This window comes from Bombina bombina, chromosome 4, assembly GCF_027579735.1.
Source record: "Bombina bombina isolate aBomBom1 chromosome 4, aBomBom1.pri, whole genome shotgun sequence".
In the NCBI taxonomy this organism is placed as follows: Eukaryota; Metazoa; Chordata; class Amphibia; order Anura; family Bombinatoridae; genus Bombina; species Bombina bombina.
In genome coordinates this window covers 1,036,996,292-1,037,016,944 of record NC_069502.1, presented here as the reverse complement: position 1 = coordinate 1,037,016,944, position 20,653 = coordinate 1,036,996,292, and the positions used below count along the sequence as shown (strand labels likewise).

The following is a 20,653-nucleotide window of genomic DNA, read 5'->3' as shown; positions in this document are numbered from 1 at the left end:
TGTCTGGAGTCTGATCCTAGTTAAATGTAAATTATTTATTTAAATACCCTCACATTCAGTTTGCATAAACATGAAATGCCTCATTCTTTTAAGAGTAGTGCAACCTTACTCTATAAACTAGTATGTGACATACATAAAGCATATGGTACTTGGTGTCAGGTTTACAATTAGAAAATGTATTTCAGTTTTAACTCATTTATTAGCATCAGATAAACAGAAGAAAAATATTTCGAAACATTTAGAGAAACAAAAGGGACAAGTTTTTAAACTATTCTACTCTCTGACAAAAAAATTAGAAGTCTTCTTACCTATTTTCACAAGTGAGTTCAATAAAGGCTTCACCCTAGAGAGGTCAGAATTTAAAGGACCATTAAGGGCAAGAAGCCCAAAATGTTTCTTTTTTGATTCAGCTAGAGCATACAATTTTAAACAACATTACAATTTACTTCTATTATCAATTTGTTTCATTCTCTTGGTATCCTTTATTGAAGACACAGTAGTGCACTACTGGAAGCTAGCTGAACAGATTGGTAAGCAAATGATAAGAGGTATATTTGTGCAGCCACCAATCAGTATATAGCTCCCAGTTCCGGAGCCTACCAAGCTATCCTTTTCAACAAAGGATACCAAGAGAACAAAGCAAATAACTCTGCATTAACATCTTTCTCAATCTTGCAGTCCTCACCTCCTGTTTCTCAACCTCCTATCCTTTTAGATTGTAAGTTCCCACGGGAATAGGGCCCTCAATCCCTCATGTATGTGTTTGTAAATTTTGTCTCTTACAAGTTTTTATATTATTGTTTTATTTAAATTAATTGTATCCATTGGCAGCACTGCAGAATATGTTGGCGCTTCATAAATAAAGTATAACAATAATAATAAATAAAATAAGATAATAGTAGTAAACTGTAAATTTTGGTTTAATGTCCCTTTAAGACTCTGTGTGTGGTGTGAGTTGTCCCTCTATACAGGCACAACAAGCCCGTAGAGTATGTTGTGCCTTTATAGTTGCTATTGAAAGGATCCCTTTAAATCATTTGAAGCATACAGTTACATATGTATAAAATATGTAACTAAGGGTTTAACACAATATGGCTATGAGCAAAGGTCAAGTGCTGGCTGAGGAAAATCTAAGGGAAAAACAGGGATATTACGCCCCAAAGTATAGGTGACCTTTTGTTCCTGAAGACACAAACATTGCAATATTGTTGGTAGTTCTGTTTTGTACCTTCATACCAATTCAAAAAGCAAGATAATGCCATATTGCAATAAAAGTCAGGGTTTTTATGGTATTGAGTTTGGCTCTCTACAAAAACATATTTGGTGATAGTCTGTTTTGCCACAACTATACCAGTCCTCCTTTATTCTACAGACACAGAGGCTGTGACAGGGGCTGGGGCGGAGTTTAGCATTGAAAGCTGGTGCATGAGAGAGAGGAATACAGGATCTGCTGGGGATAGGGAATCTGACTACACCAGCTGAATCTGGTTCCACTCTATTCACGGTAAGAACATTCTGTATATAACCAATAACTAGATTATATATGTGTATAGATAGATAGATAGATAGATAGATAGATAGATAGATAGATAGATAGATAGATAGATAGATAGATAGATAGATAGATAGATAGATAGATAGATAGATAGATGATAGAGATGAATGATAGATATAGAGATAATAGAGAAATATGTGTGTTTCATCAACCCAATTTTCTTGCTGCTGCATTGAGTAATTCTTGATACATGAGCTAAAACGTACTGTATAGCAGCTCAGTTGTAAGCTGGGTTTTAATTCCGTTTTAGCTGCTGCTAATTGGAAATAGACCTGCAGTTTTAATTAATGCCAGATCACCAGCTATATTTAGTTGATGCAGCAATAAATCTATTGTTTTATCCCCTTGATACGCTGCCGCCTCATGTCGTGGCTTGATTTATGATGATACGGATGCAGTGTGGAGACTGTGCTTGTGGGCGTTTCAGCACTGTGGTACCATGGACAGCGCTCGACTGCAGAGCCAGTGCGGTGAATGACTGCGTGTGCTCCCTGCAGCAATCACAGGAGCAGTTTGCAATCTGTGTACCAATTCGGTTTCATTCTAACCTATTGTTAATTCTGCAGATCTCTATTAAACACGTGATTATAATAGAGTTTAGCTTTGATAAATACGCAATGGAAACTTTACATAGTTTTGTGTGTATATATGTAATATGTTATGTGGAGGTAAAAATGGCTATGATGGAGATACTAGATTATTTAAATCCATTTGTGAAAGATTGTTGACATTTTGTTTAGTGATTCATTAATATCCTATTGGTGCTGAAATGTATTTAGAATATAGTATTTAACTGGATCTGCAAAACACTGATTACAGAGATGTTTAACTCCAGAGAGGGGATTTTGCTGCACGTCCAGACAAATCTGCGTACTTGCGTCAAAAAGCAGCCTTTGAAGCTGTCAGATTTTACGTGCAGGAGCATTAGTAATTACTGCTGGTTTTGTTACCGGGTAGTGAGGGGGAGGGGAACTGCATTATAGCTGAAGTGGGAAGGAAGAGCTGTGTGCTGCTAAACCAACACCTCTGGAAAGGGCAGGAGCATCAGTGGCAGAGGTGGATAGATGTTAGGAGAAGACTGGCATTTTCATCCCACAACTGACCAAAAAGGCTGCATCTCATTGGTAGCCAAGGGGTTAATATATGCTGGAGGCTAGTGTCATGAAAACATTATATAGTTATATTACTTAAACTAAATGAATGGTAAATTGCTTTTATTATGTTTAGGACCTAAATATTTTATAAAGGTTTTTAAATTTCCAGAAATCAACTCTTAAATTAGAATTAGAACTGAATTGATTACGGTTAAGGGTGGTGTGTTGGTAGAAAAAAAAGCAGCAGCTTACCTTGTGCTTATTCAGCTATATCACTGCAAACTGTATGCCTGATCATGAAAAAATTGCAGGCAATGATCTTTTCAGGGCAGTCTACAGAGCAAAAAACCCCACCCCATTAGTGCGCTTCTGGAATAAGCTTGATGATGAGGCTTCAGCTCAGAGGGATTCCATAGTGATAGTGTACTGTTGCAGCACATACCTAGGGGGGAACAACCGTATATATAGTATTTTATTTAAATGATCAGCACTGTGTAAAAGAATAGAGCATGTTACATGCCAGTATTCTTTTATTTGTAATGCTGCAATTATTTTAGGTTGTAAAAACTGCTTTTTACCTAAACAGTCTGAAGAATAGAAATATTTGTCTATTTATAAATTGCTTTAGTAATTACGGTATTTTTCCACAAGTTTATACAAAATAGAAAAATATTTCCGTAAGAAATGCAAGCTAGTTTTAAACACTGGTTCATTAGTGTGCTGGATTATTGCAAACACAGTTTCATTATCATTCTAATGGATGTATTTTCAATGCATTCCTTTCATGTGCAGTTTGTACAGATTTGTAATGTAACACTTTTACCATTTTTACTGACATTGTAGAAATTTTATTTTATGTGTGCCTGACTCTGAATGATAATGTTATTTATAAAAAAACAGTATACAGCAATAACACTGAAATAATAATAATAATAATTATTATTATTATTATCGGTTATTTATAGAGCGCCAACAGATTCCGCAGCGCTAGTAATGTCAGTTTTACTTCCAATGTAAGGTAATGGGTATATATATATAGTTATCGGTAACCAAAATACAGAATTCACTGCAGGTTTTTCAGATCTTTCATTGTGTAAGGTCATTACAGAAGCAGATATATTGCAGCTTACAAAAAGAAAATATGTAAATTTGTAAATAAAAATATAGACTTGCAAGTCCTTGATCGTTTCTTATATGTGGTGGTCATTATTTTTGGACAATACAAATAATACCATAGTTGGTGTAGGAAGCTGGTCAAATAATTATGCAGCAATCTTTTTTAATCTGCAGCACTTTGCAAGGTATCATGTACAATTGAAAACGGTCAATATATTTTGTCACATTTATCTACAGAGATTTTTTTTACCACTGTAGTGGTAACAAAATGATGTAGGCCAGCCTCTATGGATTTATTGTTACTATTATTAAATGGGACAAATTAAAGGGATATGAAACCTACATTATTTATTTCATGATTCATACAGAAAAAAAAAAACTTTCCAATTTACTTCGGTTATCTAATTTGCTTAGCTCTCTTAGCCTCCTTTGTTAAAAGCATACCTAGGAAGGGTCAGGAGCTGGAAGCTAGCTGCTGATTGGTGGCCGTACATATATGCCTCTGTCATTGGCTAACCAATATGCTCAGCTAGCTCCCAGTAGTGAATTGCTGATAACAAGAGAATGAAGCAAATTTGATATTAGAAGTCAATTAGGAAATTGTTTAAAAATGTGTGTTCTATCTGAATAATAAAAGTAAAATTTGGATTTCATGTCCATTTAATATATTAATTTGCTTAAAGGGACACTGTACCAAAATTTTTTCTCTTGTAATTCAGAAAGAGCATGCAATTTTAAGCAACTTTCTAATTTACTCCTATTATCAATTTTTCTTCGTTCTCTTGCTATCATTATTTGAAAAAGAAGGCATCTAAGCTTTTTTTTTGTTTCAGTACTCTGGACAGCACTTTTTTATTGGTGGATGAATTTATCCACCAATCAGCAAGGACAACCCAGGTTGTTCACCAAAAATGGGCCGGCATCTAAACTTACATTCTTGCATTTCCAATAAAGATACCAAGAGAATGAAGAAAATTTGATGATAGGAGTAAATTAGAAAGTTGCTTAAAATTTCATGCTCAATCTGAATCACGAAAGAAAAATTTTGGGTACAGTGTCCCTTTAAAATATGTTGAATCCATTGATATATTTGTTGAAAAGCATTTGTATATTGATTAAGCAAATATTTAATCAAATCTTCATATTCTTGGTAGAAGAATGCACAATGATACTGTATGTACTTAACAGTGGAGAATTATGTAGTTCTTCAGATATGCTGGGCTAAATTCAGTGAATGTATTGAAAATTGTACTTTGTATCTTAAATAAATGCATTCAACAGTTTTTTCTAAAACAGTAAATCAATGTTCTCAATTAAAATGAAGGTCCAATTTGATGAATTAGTGCCCAGTTTTTAATAAACCTAATAAAAACAAGGGCACTTTAATTCATCAAAATTGACATTTCACTGTTTTCTTCAAAAACGTTGCTTTTAATCCTGAATGCCGCTCCAGCTATTCAACCGGCCGTCGGAAGCCTTTTGCAGACGTCAGAAATGATGAATCAGGCTTCCTCTAATCACAGCTTCCCCCCGGGGGAATCTTGGCCTGAGGCAACGCTGTGATTGGAGGAAGCCAGATTCGTAATTTTGGACCCACGAAGATGGCTTGCGTCGGGCGGAGGAAGGGCTGGAGCGGCTGCCAGGATTAAAAGGTAAGTTTTTGAAGGAAACAGTGAAATATCAATTTTGATGAATTAAAGTGCCCTTGTTTTTAATAGGATTATTAAAAACCGGGTTCAAATTCATCAAAATGGACCTTCAATTTAAGCAAATCATTTCCTGATACATTATGTATTAAATTTGCTTAACTTTATTTAGAAGCATTTATAGGTCGCTGTTCCAATTTATCAGAATTCCCATGCAAAATACCTTGTATGGGCTTTTCAGTTTCAGAGCCATTCCAAAACATTTGAGTACAATATGGTGCATTCTTGGTGTGATAAAGGCCCCCTATTTCTAACATGGGAACAGTTCAACACCAATATTCCAATCCATTAGAAAACTATTTTCTTAGAGAGAGAAAAAAACAGATGGCATATTTTGGCTCTTTTGCTTTGTTTCAGAGTTAAATTATTTCATTTGCTCACTTTACAAGTTCAAAACCAATTTTTTTTTTGGTCTTTAATAAATTATTATTACTCAAATCACATTTTAACTCTAACCAAATTTAATGTGATAATCAAAATATTTAATTATGATTACGATGCATTTTGATATTTAAAGTTACTCAAAATGATTTGATATTAATCACACATGTGTTGACCTACCTGTAATTAATTATTAAAAGAAAAAAAAAACTGCATTCAGACATATTAGACAGTATTAGTATTAGCTGCTATATATCTCATATATTTTGCTTTTGTAAAGGTCTGTGACAGTCCTCGCATAATCATCTTTAAAATCCTGTAATACCAATTTCTTATTGTTTTTTGTTGGTTCAGTGTGTGTGTTCAGCTACAGTAGATTATACGGTTATATCAGTCAGCAGTTTTTCTCATTTAAACTGGGGCTCTATAAAAAGGTTGAGATGTCATTGAAAAACAAAGGCAAACGTCACTCAGGCTGTCACATTATGTTTTTTGCACAGGAATTATAATGGATTTTAATGGGGGCAATAGTTTGGGTGGTTTTTCTAAAATGTAGATACATCTTGATCGTTTTTAAGTAATTGATTATGTTTTTTTTTACAAAATAGATGGGAAGTTACAATAAATTAGAATAAATTGTTGAATTTGTTCCTTTTTTCAGATTTTTTAAGGGACAGTAAAGTCAAATTTTAACTGTTAGCTTTCTGCACTTATATTCCTGGTGTCATTGGCTCACCTGATGTGTTCAGCAAGCTCCTAGTATTGCATTGCTGCTTCTTTAACAAAGGATACAGAGAAAACAAAGCAAATTTGATAATAGTAGTAAAATGAAATGCTGTTTAAATTTGTATGCTCTATCTGAATCATGAAATAAATTATGTTTCTGATCCCTTTAAAGAGACATACAACCCTGCATTTTTCTTTCATAATTCATATAAAGCATTCAATATGAAACAACTTTCCAACTTACTTTTATTATCTAATTTGCTTTGTTCTCTTAGTATCCCTTGCTGAAAACATACCTAGGTAGACACAAGAGCAGCAATGTACTGATGAGTACTAGTAGCAGATTGGTGGCTACATGCCTCTTGTTATTGGCTAACTCAATGTGTTCAGCTAGCTACCAGCAGTGCGTTGCTGCTTCTTCAACAAAGAATACCAAGAGAATGAAGCAAATGTTATAATAGAAGTAAATTGGAAAGTAACAATTTTGGGTTTTATATCCCTTTAAGCTTGTTCTGAGTTCCGAAAAAGCTGGTGTAAAGGATCTATAACTCAAAATGTTCTATCATTTATATAAAAGAGCTGCAATTAAACATATTAAACATTTTTTTATGAAAAACTGTTATTTAAAAGATGTTTAATTTAAAAGTGAAACTTATAGGAAGTTCATGATTATATACAACTAATTTTTGGGACTGCATTTATTTCTGGCTGATAGGGACAACTCACACAGGAAAGGTAGGAACATCCATTTTTTAAAATAAAAGCAAAGGAAAAATTTTCTTTTAGATGAATCAAGAAAATTTTTGAGTATCAAATCCCTTTAATACAAAATTAAATTTTGTTTTTTAAAAACATTGAGCTTTAATGGAACAGTAAACACCTTGAGATTTTAATAGACGTGCAGGAAAGAAGAATTTGGTTCATCCGAATCTTTCAGTATCAGTGAATATTCGTCTTCTGATCTGTTCAGTATTAGTGAATATTTGTTTTCTGAACTGTTCGGTATAAGTGAATAATCGTCTACTGAACTGTTCGGTATTAGTGAATATTCGTTTTCTGATCTGTTCGGTATTAGTGAATATTCGTCTTCTTATCTGTTCAGTATTAGTGAATATTCGTTTTCTGAACTGTTCGGTATTAGTGAATATTAATTTTCTGAACTGTTCGGTATTAGTGAATATTCGTTTTCTGAATTGTTTGTTATTAGTGAATATTCGTCTACTGAACTGTTCGGTATTAGTGAATATTCATCTTCTGATCTGTTCAGTATTAGTGAATATTCGTTTTTTGAACTGTTCGGTATTAGTGAATATTCGTCTTCTGAACTGTTCGGTATTAGTAAATATTCGTCTACTGAACTGTTCGGTATAAGTGAATATTCGTCTTCTGAACTGTTCGGTATTAGTGAATATTCGTCTTCTGAACTGTTCGGTATTAGTGAATATTCGTCTTCTGAACTGTTCGGTATTAGTGAATATTCGTCTTCTGAACTGTTCGGTATTAGTGAATATTCGATCCTAGGGCCTGTGTAAAAGGAGCTCGACTCTCCAGAGTGCTAGAGGTAATTATAACGCAACAGGTGAACTTTTTTCTCTTCAGCAAAGAAACATTTACATTTGTTTGACTAAAACAAAGTATATGTTCCACGAATATTCACTAATACTAAACAGTTCAGTAGATAAATATTCACTAAAATTGAGCAGTTCAGTAGACGAATATTCACTGATACCAAACAGTACAGAAGACGAATATTCACTGATACCAAACAGTACAGAAGACGAATATTCACTAATACTAAACTGCTAAGCAACCACAACCTAAAACCTATATTAACATAACCCTAAAATGTTCTTTCATGATTCAGATAGAGCATATCATTTTATACAACTTTACAATTCACTTATATTATCCATTTTGCTTCATTCTTGGTATCCTTGGTTGAAAAGCATACCTAGGTAGGCTCAGGAGCTGGGAACTAGCTCTGGGTTGTAGGCTGCACATATATGTCGCTTTTCATTGGCTTATCGATGTGTAAAACTAGCTCCCAGTAGTGCATTGCTGGGGCTTCAATAAAGGATACCAAGAGAATGAAGCAAAACTGATAATAGAAGTTAGCTGGAAAGTTGTTTAAAATTGTATGGTCTATCTGAAACATGAAAAAATATTTTTGGGTTTCATGTCCCTTTAATTCCGTCTGCTGTAGTTTACTAAAACACATATGAAAAGCAACAACTTACAACCTTATTTGCACATATAGGACAAATGTTAATCTTGTTTAAAGGTCTAAATAATTTCCATTTTGTAGCAGGTTTTATTAAAGGGACAGTAAACCTAGCTAATAATGTTACATAATTCTGCACATAGTGCAGAATTATTTAACATTAGCTTAGCGCCAGTTTTGTAAAGCAAAGGGTTAGATAGATATTTTACAACGAAAACTGAACGCCGCTCCTGGCTCTACTTAGCGGGTCGGTTTTCTTCTCCGAAGCGCATCGCGGGCACGCTGTCTAGTCACAGTGTTCCCGATCGCCCTATTAAGCTCAATGTAGCTCGCACTCGCTCTGGTCTGGTAGCAGGAGGGAGCTACATTAAGTTTAATAGCGCGAACGGGCCTGCTGTGATTAGACAACATGCCGCGATGCACTTAGGAGATGAAAACAGATGCGCTCAGTAGAGCCAGGAGCGGCGTTCTGTTTTCGTTGTAAAATATTTATCTAACCCTTTGCTTTACAAAGCTGGCGCTAAGCTAATGTTATATAATTCTGCACTATGTGCAGAATTATATAACATTATTTGCTAGGTTTACTGCCCCTTTAAATCAATTAAATAATGCATTTTTATTGGTTAATATTAAATATTTGCTTTTTTAGTTTTAGCACAGATTAAAACCTGCTGTTGCTTATTTAAGCCCTTGGCACTTTATTAGGCCTTGATGTGTGAGCGTATCTATAATCTTGCAATTTTATCCCAATGTGTTTCACCCACAACTGTTAATCAGACCTTAAGCAAGTAATGTGAATAACAGAATACATTTAAATAAAGTGTTACCTTGCCAAGTAATCACCTTTATAAAGATATTAACAGCTAGAAATGGCAGACGTTCCAACCACATAAACAGCAATGTGTATTAAAGTAAATATTACAATAATACAAGATATACAATATTGCATATTGCAGAAATAAAAGAAATTAGTTTACTAAAGATTTTCAGAAATAGATAAGTTTTACGGGTTGTATAGGCATTGATTTGGACAGTATGCATGCAAGTCATGGGTAAATCAAATATGGCTGATTTTCTTCTGTTTAACAGCTGTTGTACATAACTTCAATACGTATTTACTGAAAGGAAATATACTCAAAAGTTTAACTGGGCATGTTAATTCACATTCAATTTGTAAGTGGACAGCCACTTAAAGGGAAATTGAAGCCAATAATAAACATCTTTACAAAACTTGCTTTTTAAAATGTTGTAAAACAGCCAGTGTGTGTATGTGTGTGTATATATTTATATATATATATATATATATATATATATATATATATATATATATATATATATATATATATATATATATATTTTTTTTTTTTTTTAACATTAATATGTTATTGAAAAAAGACTCCCTTTATTTCTCATCTGGGATACATTCCTATATCATTTAGGCTGCATAAGGACATTAAACTAGGGTTGCCACCTCAGCCATGTTTTCCTGGACACTTATGAGTTACACATGCTGCAGGGTGTGCAGGGAGGAACATGAATTGCACCCCTGGACAGCACACGAATAGGGATCTGTGACAGCACTATTCATGTTCCCCTCTGCAAATCCTGCAGCACGTGTAACTCATCAGTGTCCAGGAAAACAAGGCCGAGGTGGCAACCCTACGTTAAACACCTGTTGCTTTTTTTTTTTTTTATTGCAATTTGTCCCACACTCCTTAGAGAAGCCAAAAAGCAAATTCTATTCTATTCGAGTTGCACGTTAAGTTATGTGTGAGCAATAAGGCTTTATCAGAGCTGTTTGCGGGCGTCGGGTTTCCTGCTCGTATTACAAGTTGAAAGTAAATGCGATCTCTTGAGTGCAATCACTATTTTCGCTAGAAGGATTACCGGGTCCTCAGAGCTCTGGTTTACTATTTTGAGAAACAAAAATGTTGCATTACAAGGCACAGTTACACTCATAATAACACCATCTAATAAAAATTCTTAAAAAAAAAAATATTGCACACAAAAGTTATAAAGGCCCAAAGATATGAGGTCTCAGGTGTTAGAAAAAATCAGGCAAAGGGCTTTAACTTTGAGATACATACATATATTTGTCAAAATATGTCTAAATATATGTTTATATGTGTGTACATATGTATTTATGTAATTATATGTGTATATATGTATTTACAGACACCTAAATACATTTGCACTCACACACACACACACACATATATATATATATATATATATATATATATATGTGTGTGTGTGTGCGTGTGCATTGGAGCCCTTTGCACTAGATTAAAACATTTAAAAAACATATTTATGCAATGTTCATATTTAATAAAGTTATACTGTGTATTTACTGTAAATAGTTCACATTCCACTGTTCTTCACATAAGGGAATATGTAATAAATATGGGATATGCCTATATATATGTGTGATACTGGGATTCTGCTCTTTAAATTGATATGTGCACTTCTAAATAAGACATCAATTACTGCAGGAGACTGAATCATACAGCTGTGGGGCCATGCACCACATCTAAGGTAAGTCACCTCTGCATATGCATTTCTGGCAAACAAGGGGTTAATTTACTGCTGCAAGAGTAGACTTGAACAGACGTGGGGCAGCTAAATTCAGTTGCTTGGTTGTTTTTATTAATTAACATGCAGTCAAATTTAATAATGACCTATCTGTGGTCCACGACTCCCATGTTTTGGCATTGATACAGAGAATTTGTATGCAAATAAACTATTCTCACTGTATTATCTATGTACATTTTTAGTCTGCTACCCTAGCAGTACTGAACCTTTTTACAATTTGTTGCCTCCAAATAACTTCTGTTTTCATCCAACAACCTTTGCTTCAAACAGTTTCACTTTGTGGTTACAGATGTTTTAGTTTGGATTCACTGTTGAGGTAGAAAAGGCTGCTGTGTTCCAAGGATCATGTAGGACAGGTACAAAACTAGTAACCTATCAATGTTAGTCATAATATTTACTTAGCCTTAAAAGACTCTTATGCATTTGTCTTTGTTATGGTACACCCTCTGGCAAAATCACACATGATGATATATCTAGAAAAAAACACATTGAATGATGTGCCTAGCAGACATAGTGGCAGGTGGTACCTTCTTATAATCCCTAGCTTTTCTTGTGTTATTACTATGTGGTTAATTACAAAATCGTAGACTGTGGTTGCTTAGCTAAACAACACATTTTAATTTAGTAAATACAAAATTGTATAGTATGTTAGCTCAGCTGTTATTTTTTTTTTTTTAGTAGGTTTGTGACAGCTTTGCACCGTGACATTGCTTGTGGAACACAAACTTCAAATAGTGTTACAGATCCTTAGTGGGGTTAAGATTAGGACTTTTTTGTTATTTAGCTTTGTGTTTATTGAGGGACTTTTGTGATGCAAAATTGACATGCTCAGAGTTTAGAGTGCATTTTTTATATATCTTGGATTGAGATATTGGGTATAACATACTTATTTCTTTCTATAGATACATTTGTTGGTTTTACCACAGTTTGGATAAGTTACATTGGTTTGTTCATGGGCAAAACACACTGAAATTATCAACTCGCTCACGCACACTAGATGAATTTAGAAAGCAACATTACCAAACAGATAAAAACCCTACCTGCTTAATCAATGAAAGTTACAAAAATAATATTAAGCCCTTTCGCTCCAATAAAAACAAGCAAAATCAATTAATCAATAAGTACATACGGACACTATACTGATAATGCCCCTGTTGAAATTCCTTATAAACACATTCACATGTACACTATATTGCCAAAAGTATGTGGACATCCCTACTAATTATTTAATTCAGGGTTTTCAGCCACAACTATTGCCCCCAAAGCAGAATATGCTGTGATCTGAGATGACCACAGAAAATGCTGCCTGTCTGCAGAAAGAACAGGATATATGCAGGTACTGTTAGTGCTTTTGCTTTGCAGTGCTTCCCCACACCAGCCTGTTTAAACAGCACTGTGCTCTGGCTGCACTATGTAAGTGTTAACATAGTACACTGATTGGTGACTCTCTCTTAGAGATTTTTCAAAACCCCACCCCCTAGCCTTTCCCAGTCTGCAAAGCTGTTACACCAGAATGTAAGACATTGTGAGCAATGCACCCTTTTAATTACTACTTTTTTACTTTTATAATTATGTACAAATTATGAGCAAAGAAAACAAATTTATTCAAGACATTTTAAAAACTTAACAAAATGTATTTTTTTTTTCTCTGCAGCTAATTTGCTTCAATGTAACTGCCTTATTTAAAATTGATTTAAATTGCAAAATGACCTGCAGAAAAAAATTCTACTAGAAAAGTCTTATTACATAACAGGTGCATACAATTTAGGACATAGCCATCTCCATATACAAACATTAGCCGAACAGTGGGTCACCCTGAAGAGCTCAGTGACTTTAAAAATGGTACTGTCAAAGATACCACCTTTGCTACAAGTCAGTTTGTGAAATTTCTGCCCTACTATATCTGCCCAGGTCAACTGCAAGTGCTGTTACTGTGAAGTCAAAGCAAGCATGAGAAACAACAGCCCGCTATAAAGCGTTAGGCCACGCTAACTCACAAAGTGGGGTTACTGAATGCTTAAATGGAATGTCATCTGTTGCATCACTCACTACAGAGTTACAAACAGTCTCTGAAAACATCAGCGGGAGAACTGTACATTGGAAGCCCCGTGACGTGCCACTATCTGGTATTCTGATGGTAGAATATGGGTGTTACAGATGCCAGGAAAACATTACCTACCAGAATACATAGTGCCTACTATAAAGCTTGTGCAGGAGGGATAATGGTCTGAGGCTGTTTTTCAGGGTTTCAGTGAAGAGCCATCTTAATTCTACAGGATACAAAGGCATTTTAGACAATTGGGTACTTCCAATTTTGTGGCAACCATTTCAAAAGGACTTGCAATACTGTGGCCCCTTTTCACAAAGCGAGGTCCATGAACACATGGTTTGACGAGTTTGCTGTGGAGGAACTCAAGTGATCTGCACAGAGCCCTTACCTCAATCCCATTGTACACCACTGGGACGAATTGGAAATGCTGACTGCAAGAAAGACTTTCTCATCCAATAACAATGCCCGACCTCCCTAATGCTCTTTTGGCTGAATGGGCACAAATTCCCACAAACACCCTCCAAAATCTTGTGGAAAACCTTCCAAGTAGAGTTGCGGCTGTTATAAAATGGGAGAGGGGCAACTTCATGCTAACACCCATGGTTATGGGATATCCAACAAGCTCATATATGTGTGATGATCAGATGTTCACATACGTTTGGCCATGTAGTGTAGCTCTGTGGTTTTGGAGAACAGGTTAATTGCACACACGTTCCATTAGCATCACTACACACTAATTTAAAGGGATCAATAGTCATATAGGCCCTTTTAAACCTATGATGGCTAAATCCTAGGAATTTTGGTTTTATTTGTCCTTGATCCTGTACATTTTTTTTTGGTTATGAAGTCAGCAAATTAACAACAAGAAAACAATTTTTTCTTTTCTGGAGGTAAAAGTTATGAGCTACAGGGGTACTTATGGCAGAAGCATTTTAGGACTGTGATTAAAAGAACAATTCACGGACACTTATGGCCGAGATCGTTATCTGACCAAAAGAAGTACAAGATTGTGTTCAACCCTTATGTGTATAACCCCTACAAATGGGTTAAACGCACAGGTAAAGTCCCGTAGGAAACATCTGGTTAGCCGATCAAGATCAACAGTCAAACATATTAAACAATGACTGGTGGATGGATAAGCACATAGCTATGAATAGCAAAACACAAATAACATACTCTAATCAATTAAAACCTTTTTACATCAGAATGTTCTTGAGGATCATTGTCTTGCTATAAAGGGAATATTCTACCAAGCTTTATCCATCAGTTCTTTCATTTCAGAATATAGCAGTTTATCCTGACAAGTAGACATAGAGTGTATATGAAAATGTGCATTCACAGGGATTCAGTACACATTTCAAATTTAAATGCCATCATTTCTGACTTAAAGGGACATTCTATTGCAAAAATCACATGATGTAATTTGTCACTGCATGTGCTTTCTGTATTTCTAACCCTAGTTTACTATAGGCTAAAGTTAGCGCGGGCCATGATAAGCAATATTGCGACTGCGCTAACTTGCGCACATATTACAAGTTAAAAATAAAAGGGAGTGGTCAGGTTGGTGCGACTGAAAACAGAGTAAAGTGTAAAAAAAAAAAAAAAGGGAACTAATCACAACATAAATACATTGAAATAAAGTGTTACAGTTTCTGATAAAAAAATATTCACATAATTATTAATAAAAATCATTTTATAAGGGTTAATTGGGTATATGGTAAATGAGAAAGTATTTAACTAGAAAGGGCTATAATGTGTGTATATATATATATATATATATATATATATATACTGTATATACATATACTAGTCCTAAAGTTTTTGCAGTATAGCGGTCCCACCCCTTGCTCTCTCTGTCCCCCTCTCTTTTATGCTCTCTCTCTCTGTCCCCCTCTTTTTTGTGCTCTCTCTCTCCCTCCTCTCTTTTGTGCTCTCCCCCCTCTCTTTTGTGCTCTCTCTCCCCCCTCTCCTTTGTGCTCTCTCTCCCCCCAATCTTTTGTGCTCTCTCTCTCCCCCCTCTCTTTTGTGCTCTCTCCCCCCGCTCTTTCTGACCCCCTCTCTTTTGTGCTCTTTCTGCCCCCTCTCCTTTGTGCTCTTTCTGCCCCCTCTCGTTTGTGCTCTTTCTGCCCCCTCTCGTTTTGTGCTCTTACTACCCCCCTCTCTTTTGTGCTCTTTCTGCCCCCTCTCTTTTTTTGTGCTCTCTCCACTCCCTCTCTGTTGTGCTCTTTCTGCCCCCCCCCTCACTTTTGTGCTCTTTCTGCCCCCCCTCTCTTTTGTGCTCTCTCTCGCCCCTTTTTTACTTTGTCTCCCGCATCTTTTGCGCGCTCTCTACAGAGCACGCACAGTCACGCCCCCACCATGCCCGTGTCACGCCCCCTTACATCCCGGGCCCCGCCCACTCCCTCCAGACAGCAGATCAGGTTAGTTTGTGTAAGGTCAGGTGTGTATGTCTCTACTGCGCATGACAGCTTCGGACAAACACACTTGGCCTTTTATAGGATATATATTTATAAATGTGTGTGTGTCTAAATATGGTATGTGTGTGTGTATATGTATGTATGTGTGTATGTATGTATATATATATATATATATATATATATATATATAATGTGTGTGTGTGTATAAGTTGAAAAATAATTTTGATAAATTTTTATATTTAAGAATGTGTTTTACTGTAACTATTTAATAGTCAGAGCGATAAGTGCTTTTTGAAAACGCGTGCTTTTGAAGTCTATAGGGAGAAGTTAACACGGTCACGATATCCAAAGTCCTAAAGTTAGCGCGGATCGGATTCCGCTTGTGCTCTCAAACAATTTTCTTTCAACTTGTAAAAACATTTTGTTAGCACCACTTGTAATCTGGCCCTATGCGTTTAACACTTTAACACAAAGGGGTAAAACACAAAGTTTAAAGTCCAAGCGTTGCAACTTCTTAGCGGCATAAAGCTAGTGAGTCAATAAGGAGCAGAAGTCACACATAGTTACCAGAGGCTTCCTGTTTGGTAGCTGAAATGCTTATGGGCCCCTAAGTGGGATTTTAGCTAAGTGTTAACATGTAGTTAGCTTACAAATTGGAATATGTGATCAGAATGTCCCTTTAATAGTCAGGGTCTCTGATGAGCATGGATTTTCCAAAACTTGGGACTTGAAAGTCAAACTGATTTTTAAAATTAAACTTTTATGATTCAGATAAGGGATGCAATTTTTAACAACTTTCCATTTTGCTTTTATCAATAAATATGCTTTGTTCTCTTGGTATTCTTTGTTGAAGCTAAACCATATGCTAATTTGTTAGCCCTTGAAGGCAGCCTTTTATCTCAGTGCATTTTGAATTTTTCACAGCTAGACAGTGCTAGTTCTTATGTGCTATATAGATAGCATTGTGCTCACTCCTGATTGGCTAAAATGCATTTCTGTCAAAAGAACTGAAATAAGGGTGCAGTTTGCAGAGGCTTAGATTCCAGGTAATCACAGAGGTAAAAAGTATATTAATATAACTGTTGATTATGCAAAACTGTGGAATGGGCAAAAAAGGGATTATCATCTTTTCAAACAACACACATTTTCAAGTAGACTGTCCCTTTAACACTGCAATTCCAACTTGAATCTGGGACTCAGTCACCCGCTCTCTTATGATAAAAATAGCTTTTAGACTGTTTTGAAATAGAAAATAGCCTAATTACATTTTAAATAAAATTAAGTTGCTTTATTTCTTTCCATGAAACGGAACACACTATGTATGTCATATGCCCCCCTTTGTGCATAGAAGACAAGTTTATGTCTCCAGTTGATAGCTTTTGCTTCATTAAGGGGCTCCTGCAGTATCGCTAATGTTTAACATTTAGTTGCGGTTGCTCGTGCATTTATCGTTTTCTGATGTATATTATTGAATCTAGTTTAACGTAATTATATTTTCAATCCATTTTACGTTTGCATTAGATGTTCATTAACCGTATTTATAATCCATTCTGAATCAGCATTCTAAATAAAGGAGACAGGAAGAAGGCACAAATATTTATTTTGTGACTATTGTTAATTATGATTCTGAGTTATAGTTTTGTCTGTATACAATAGTGAAATTCTCCTGGGTGGGTTGGGATGTTGATACCCATACACATTGACGTAAATTATTTTGATGCAAGTGTTATGTATTACTCAAAGGGACAGATTACAAGTGCCGCGATATTTAGCGCTTTCGCTCACACACAAACACCACCAGAGGTAAATTCTTTATGTGAGTAGGTTAGCATGCGAGTGAAAGCTGACGCTAACTACAGGGCTTTGGATATTGCAACCGCGTTAACTTCTCCCCATAGACTTCAATGGAGAGTGCAAACTGGAAAAAAAACTAACACTTATTGCTACTATTAAACCTACAGCACTAACCCTAAGATAGCTATGAATATTTTACATTTAATGTTCTTCACATAAAAGAAAATGTTTGATTTATTTTTAAATATACATGTCTATATATGTCTAGTGTATTTTTTGTAAAATATATATCTATGCATATATATAGGATAGGAATATCTATTAAAAAATACAAAGCACATTTTCTCCTATCTGAAGAACATTGGAATATAAAATAGTTTCAATACATACACAACAAAACACATTATTAAATATTAAAATGTATTAATAATGATTTTTCATGTTTTCAGATATTTGAGTGGAAAGGGCTCTAAAGTATACTGTATACATATGTATATATGTGTTTGTGTATATATATATATATATATATATATATATATATACACTGTATGCTGTATATTTATATACATACATACATGCACATATTAAGACATGTATATGGATGCATATATCTATAACAGCCCTTTCCATTCGAATACTTTGTCATATACCATGTACCTATTGAACCCTTTCAACCTTGTTTTTAATTTTTTATTAATAATTTGTATTAGATATTGTATATATGTGTGTAACACCTTATTTTAATGTATTTATGTTTTGTTTAATGCAACTGTTTTTTTTAGCCCTTACCCTTCCTGCAAGGGCTGTAGACACGCAAATTTATTTTGTGCTTGTGTTGTTGAGTTTACTTTCAGCTTGTAATACGTGCGCAAGTTAACACAGGCGCGATATTTCAGTACTGCGCGCACACTAACGTGAGCCCTCCACGTGTAATCTAGCCCAGAATATTTTAACAATAATTTATGTTGTAATTTTACTACAAATTATAACCAATACGTTTGTAGTATGACATTTTTTTATAGATTTACAAGCCATGTAGAATTTTTTTATTAAAACATATTAGTTACTAACTATTGATATTCTTTACTTATAAAACACCAGCATATTCCTAAGAATACGTAATAAAATATAAAAAAACATACTTATATAAAAGTTGTGGGCATGAATAGGAGAACATTGTTTTGCGAAGGAGCACAAGGTATGTTTGAAATAGATTATTGATGGCACATGCTATTTGGTTAAAAGTTAATTTAAAGGTTTTTGTAAATATATGATTCTGGTAACTACATACCTGAGAACTTGGGAAAATTTGCTGCACCCTTTATAAGCCAAACAGTTGAGTTTTGAATAAAAAAAATACAGCAGCAAAACATGTCTTTTGTAGACCAGGGTGAAGTAGCTTTTCTATACGTAGACAGCCAGACGTCTGACACTGTTCTACACAATAATTCATGAACTGGATTATCTGTGATGCGGATCCCACTTAGTTGAGAAGATAGAATTAAAGGGACAGTCTACACCAAAATGTTTATTGTTTTAAAAGATAGATAATCCCTTTATTACGCATTCCCCAGTTTTGCATAACCAACACAGTTATATTAATATACTTTTAACCTCTGTAATTATCTTGTATCTAAGCCTCTGCAAACTGCCCCTTTATTTCAGTTCTTTTGACAGACTTGCAGTCTAGCCAATCAGTGCCTGCTCCCAGATAACTTCACGTGCACAAGCACAGTGTTATCTATATGAAATACGTGAACTAACACCCTCTAGTGGTGAAAAACTGTGAAAATGCATTCTGAAAAGAGGTGGCCTTCAAGGTCTAAGAAATTAGCATATGAACCTCCTAGGTTAAGCTTTCAACTAAGAATACCAAGAGAACAAAGCAAAATTGGTGATAAAAGTAAATTGGAAAATTGTTTAAAATGACATGCTGTATCTGAAATGAAAGTTTATTTTGGCCTAGACTGTCCCTTTAAGTATAGGTAACACAAATGTTTGGTTATGTTGAAAAGTGTGGTGGGTCTCAGTAATATTAACAGATGTCTTTAGATTTTCTTTTATCCCTAGTTATGTTGAAATTCCAGATAGAGAAAATAATACAAAATACACATAAATTAAAAACTAGAAGTACTAACAAAAGATTTAAATATAAAGTCCATCATATCAAAAGTGGCATTGTACCAGCAGCAATCCGTAGATGGTTAGCAGGTTAGACCAATTTATTTACAGATCATTTTAAGTTGGGAAACAAAACAAGTCAGCCATGGTTTGAAAATGGAAGACAACATGTTCAAGAGTAAGTTGTAAAAACATAGTTATATACAAAGGTCAGTAGGCAAATGGAGTACCCATGAAGCAATAATAGTAGGGTCAAACAGATTAAAGGGTGACTTGGATATGTAGAACCCTATACTAAGCATTAAATATGTAGTCATTTTATAAGAAACATAAAATGCTCTGGTGCTTTAATTTCCTCAATTCTATGGATGGCTTAGACACATTGAATTTACCTTTACTTGTCTCAGCATTGAAAGTATTAAATCAGTTTTTAAATTTCTTTTTAATGACACGATGAGTTCACGGATCATCTTAATTACTATTGGGATATTCACCTCCTGGTCAGCAGGAGGTGGCAAAGAGCACCACAGCAAAGCTGTTAAATATAACCTCCCTTCCCTCCCAACCCAGTCATTCTCTTTGCCTACGTTAGTGTAAGGAAGTGGTAAAGTTAGGTGTTAGAAAAGATTCTTCAATCAAGAGTTTATTATTTTTAAAGTAGTACAAGCTTCTGCTGCTTTGTTCTAGGCTGTAGCCGTAGTCCATATCAGCCTCTTCATTAGAGCAGTGGTGGCTTTAAAGGGACATTAAACCCCCAAAAATGATTTCATGATTCAGATAGAGAATACAATTTTAAACAACTTTCTAATTTACTTCTATTATCTAATTTGCTTAATTCTCTTTATATTCTTTCCTGAAAAGCATATCTAGATAGGCTAGG

At 34.8% G+C, this 20,653-nt stretch overlaps 1 protein-coding gene across 1 annotated transcript in view; it reads left to right on the top strand.

Moving 5' to 3' along the window:
* The first annotated feature begins 1,412 nt into the window (after nucleotides 1–1,412).
* SNAP25 (synaptosome associated protein 25) overlaps nucleotides 1,413–20,653 on the top strand; it is a 212,674-nt gene continuing 193,433 nt past the window's right edge. Inside the window, exon 1 of the mRNA XM_053712154.1 lies at nucleotides 1,413–1,504. The gene's annotated coding sequence lies outside the window, so the exon portion shown is untranslated. The remainder of the gene's footprint in view (nucleotides 1,505–20,653) is intronic.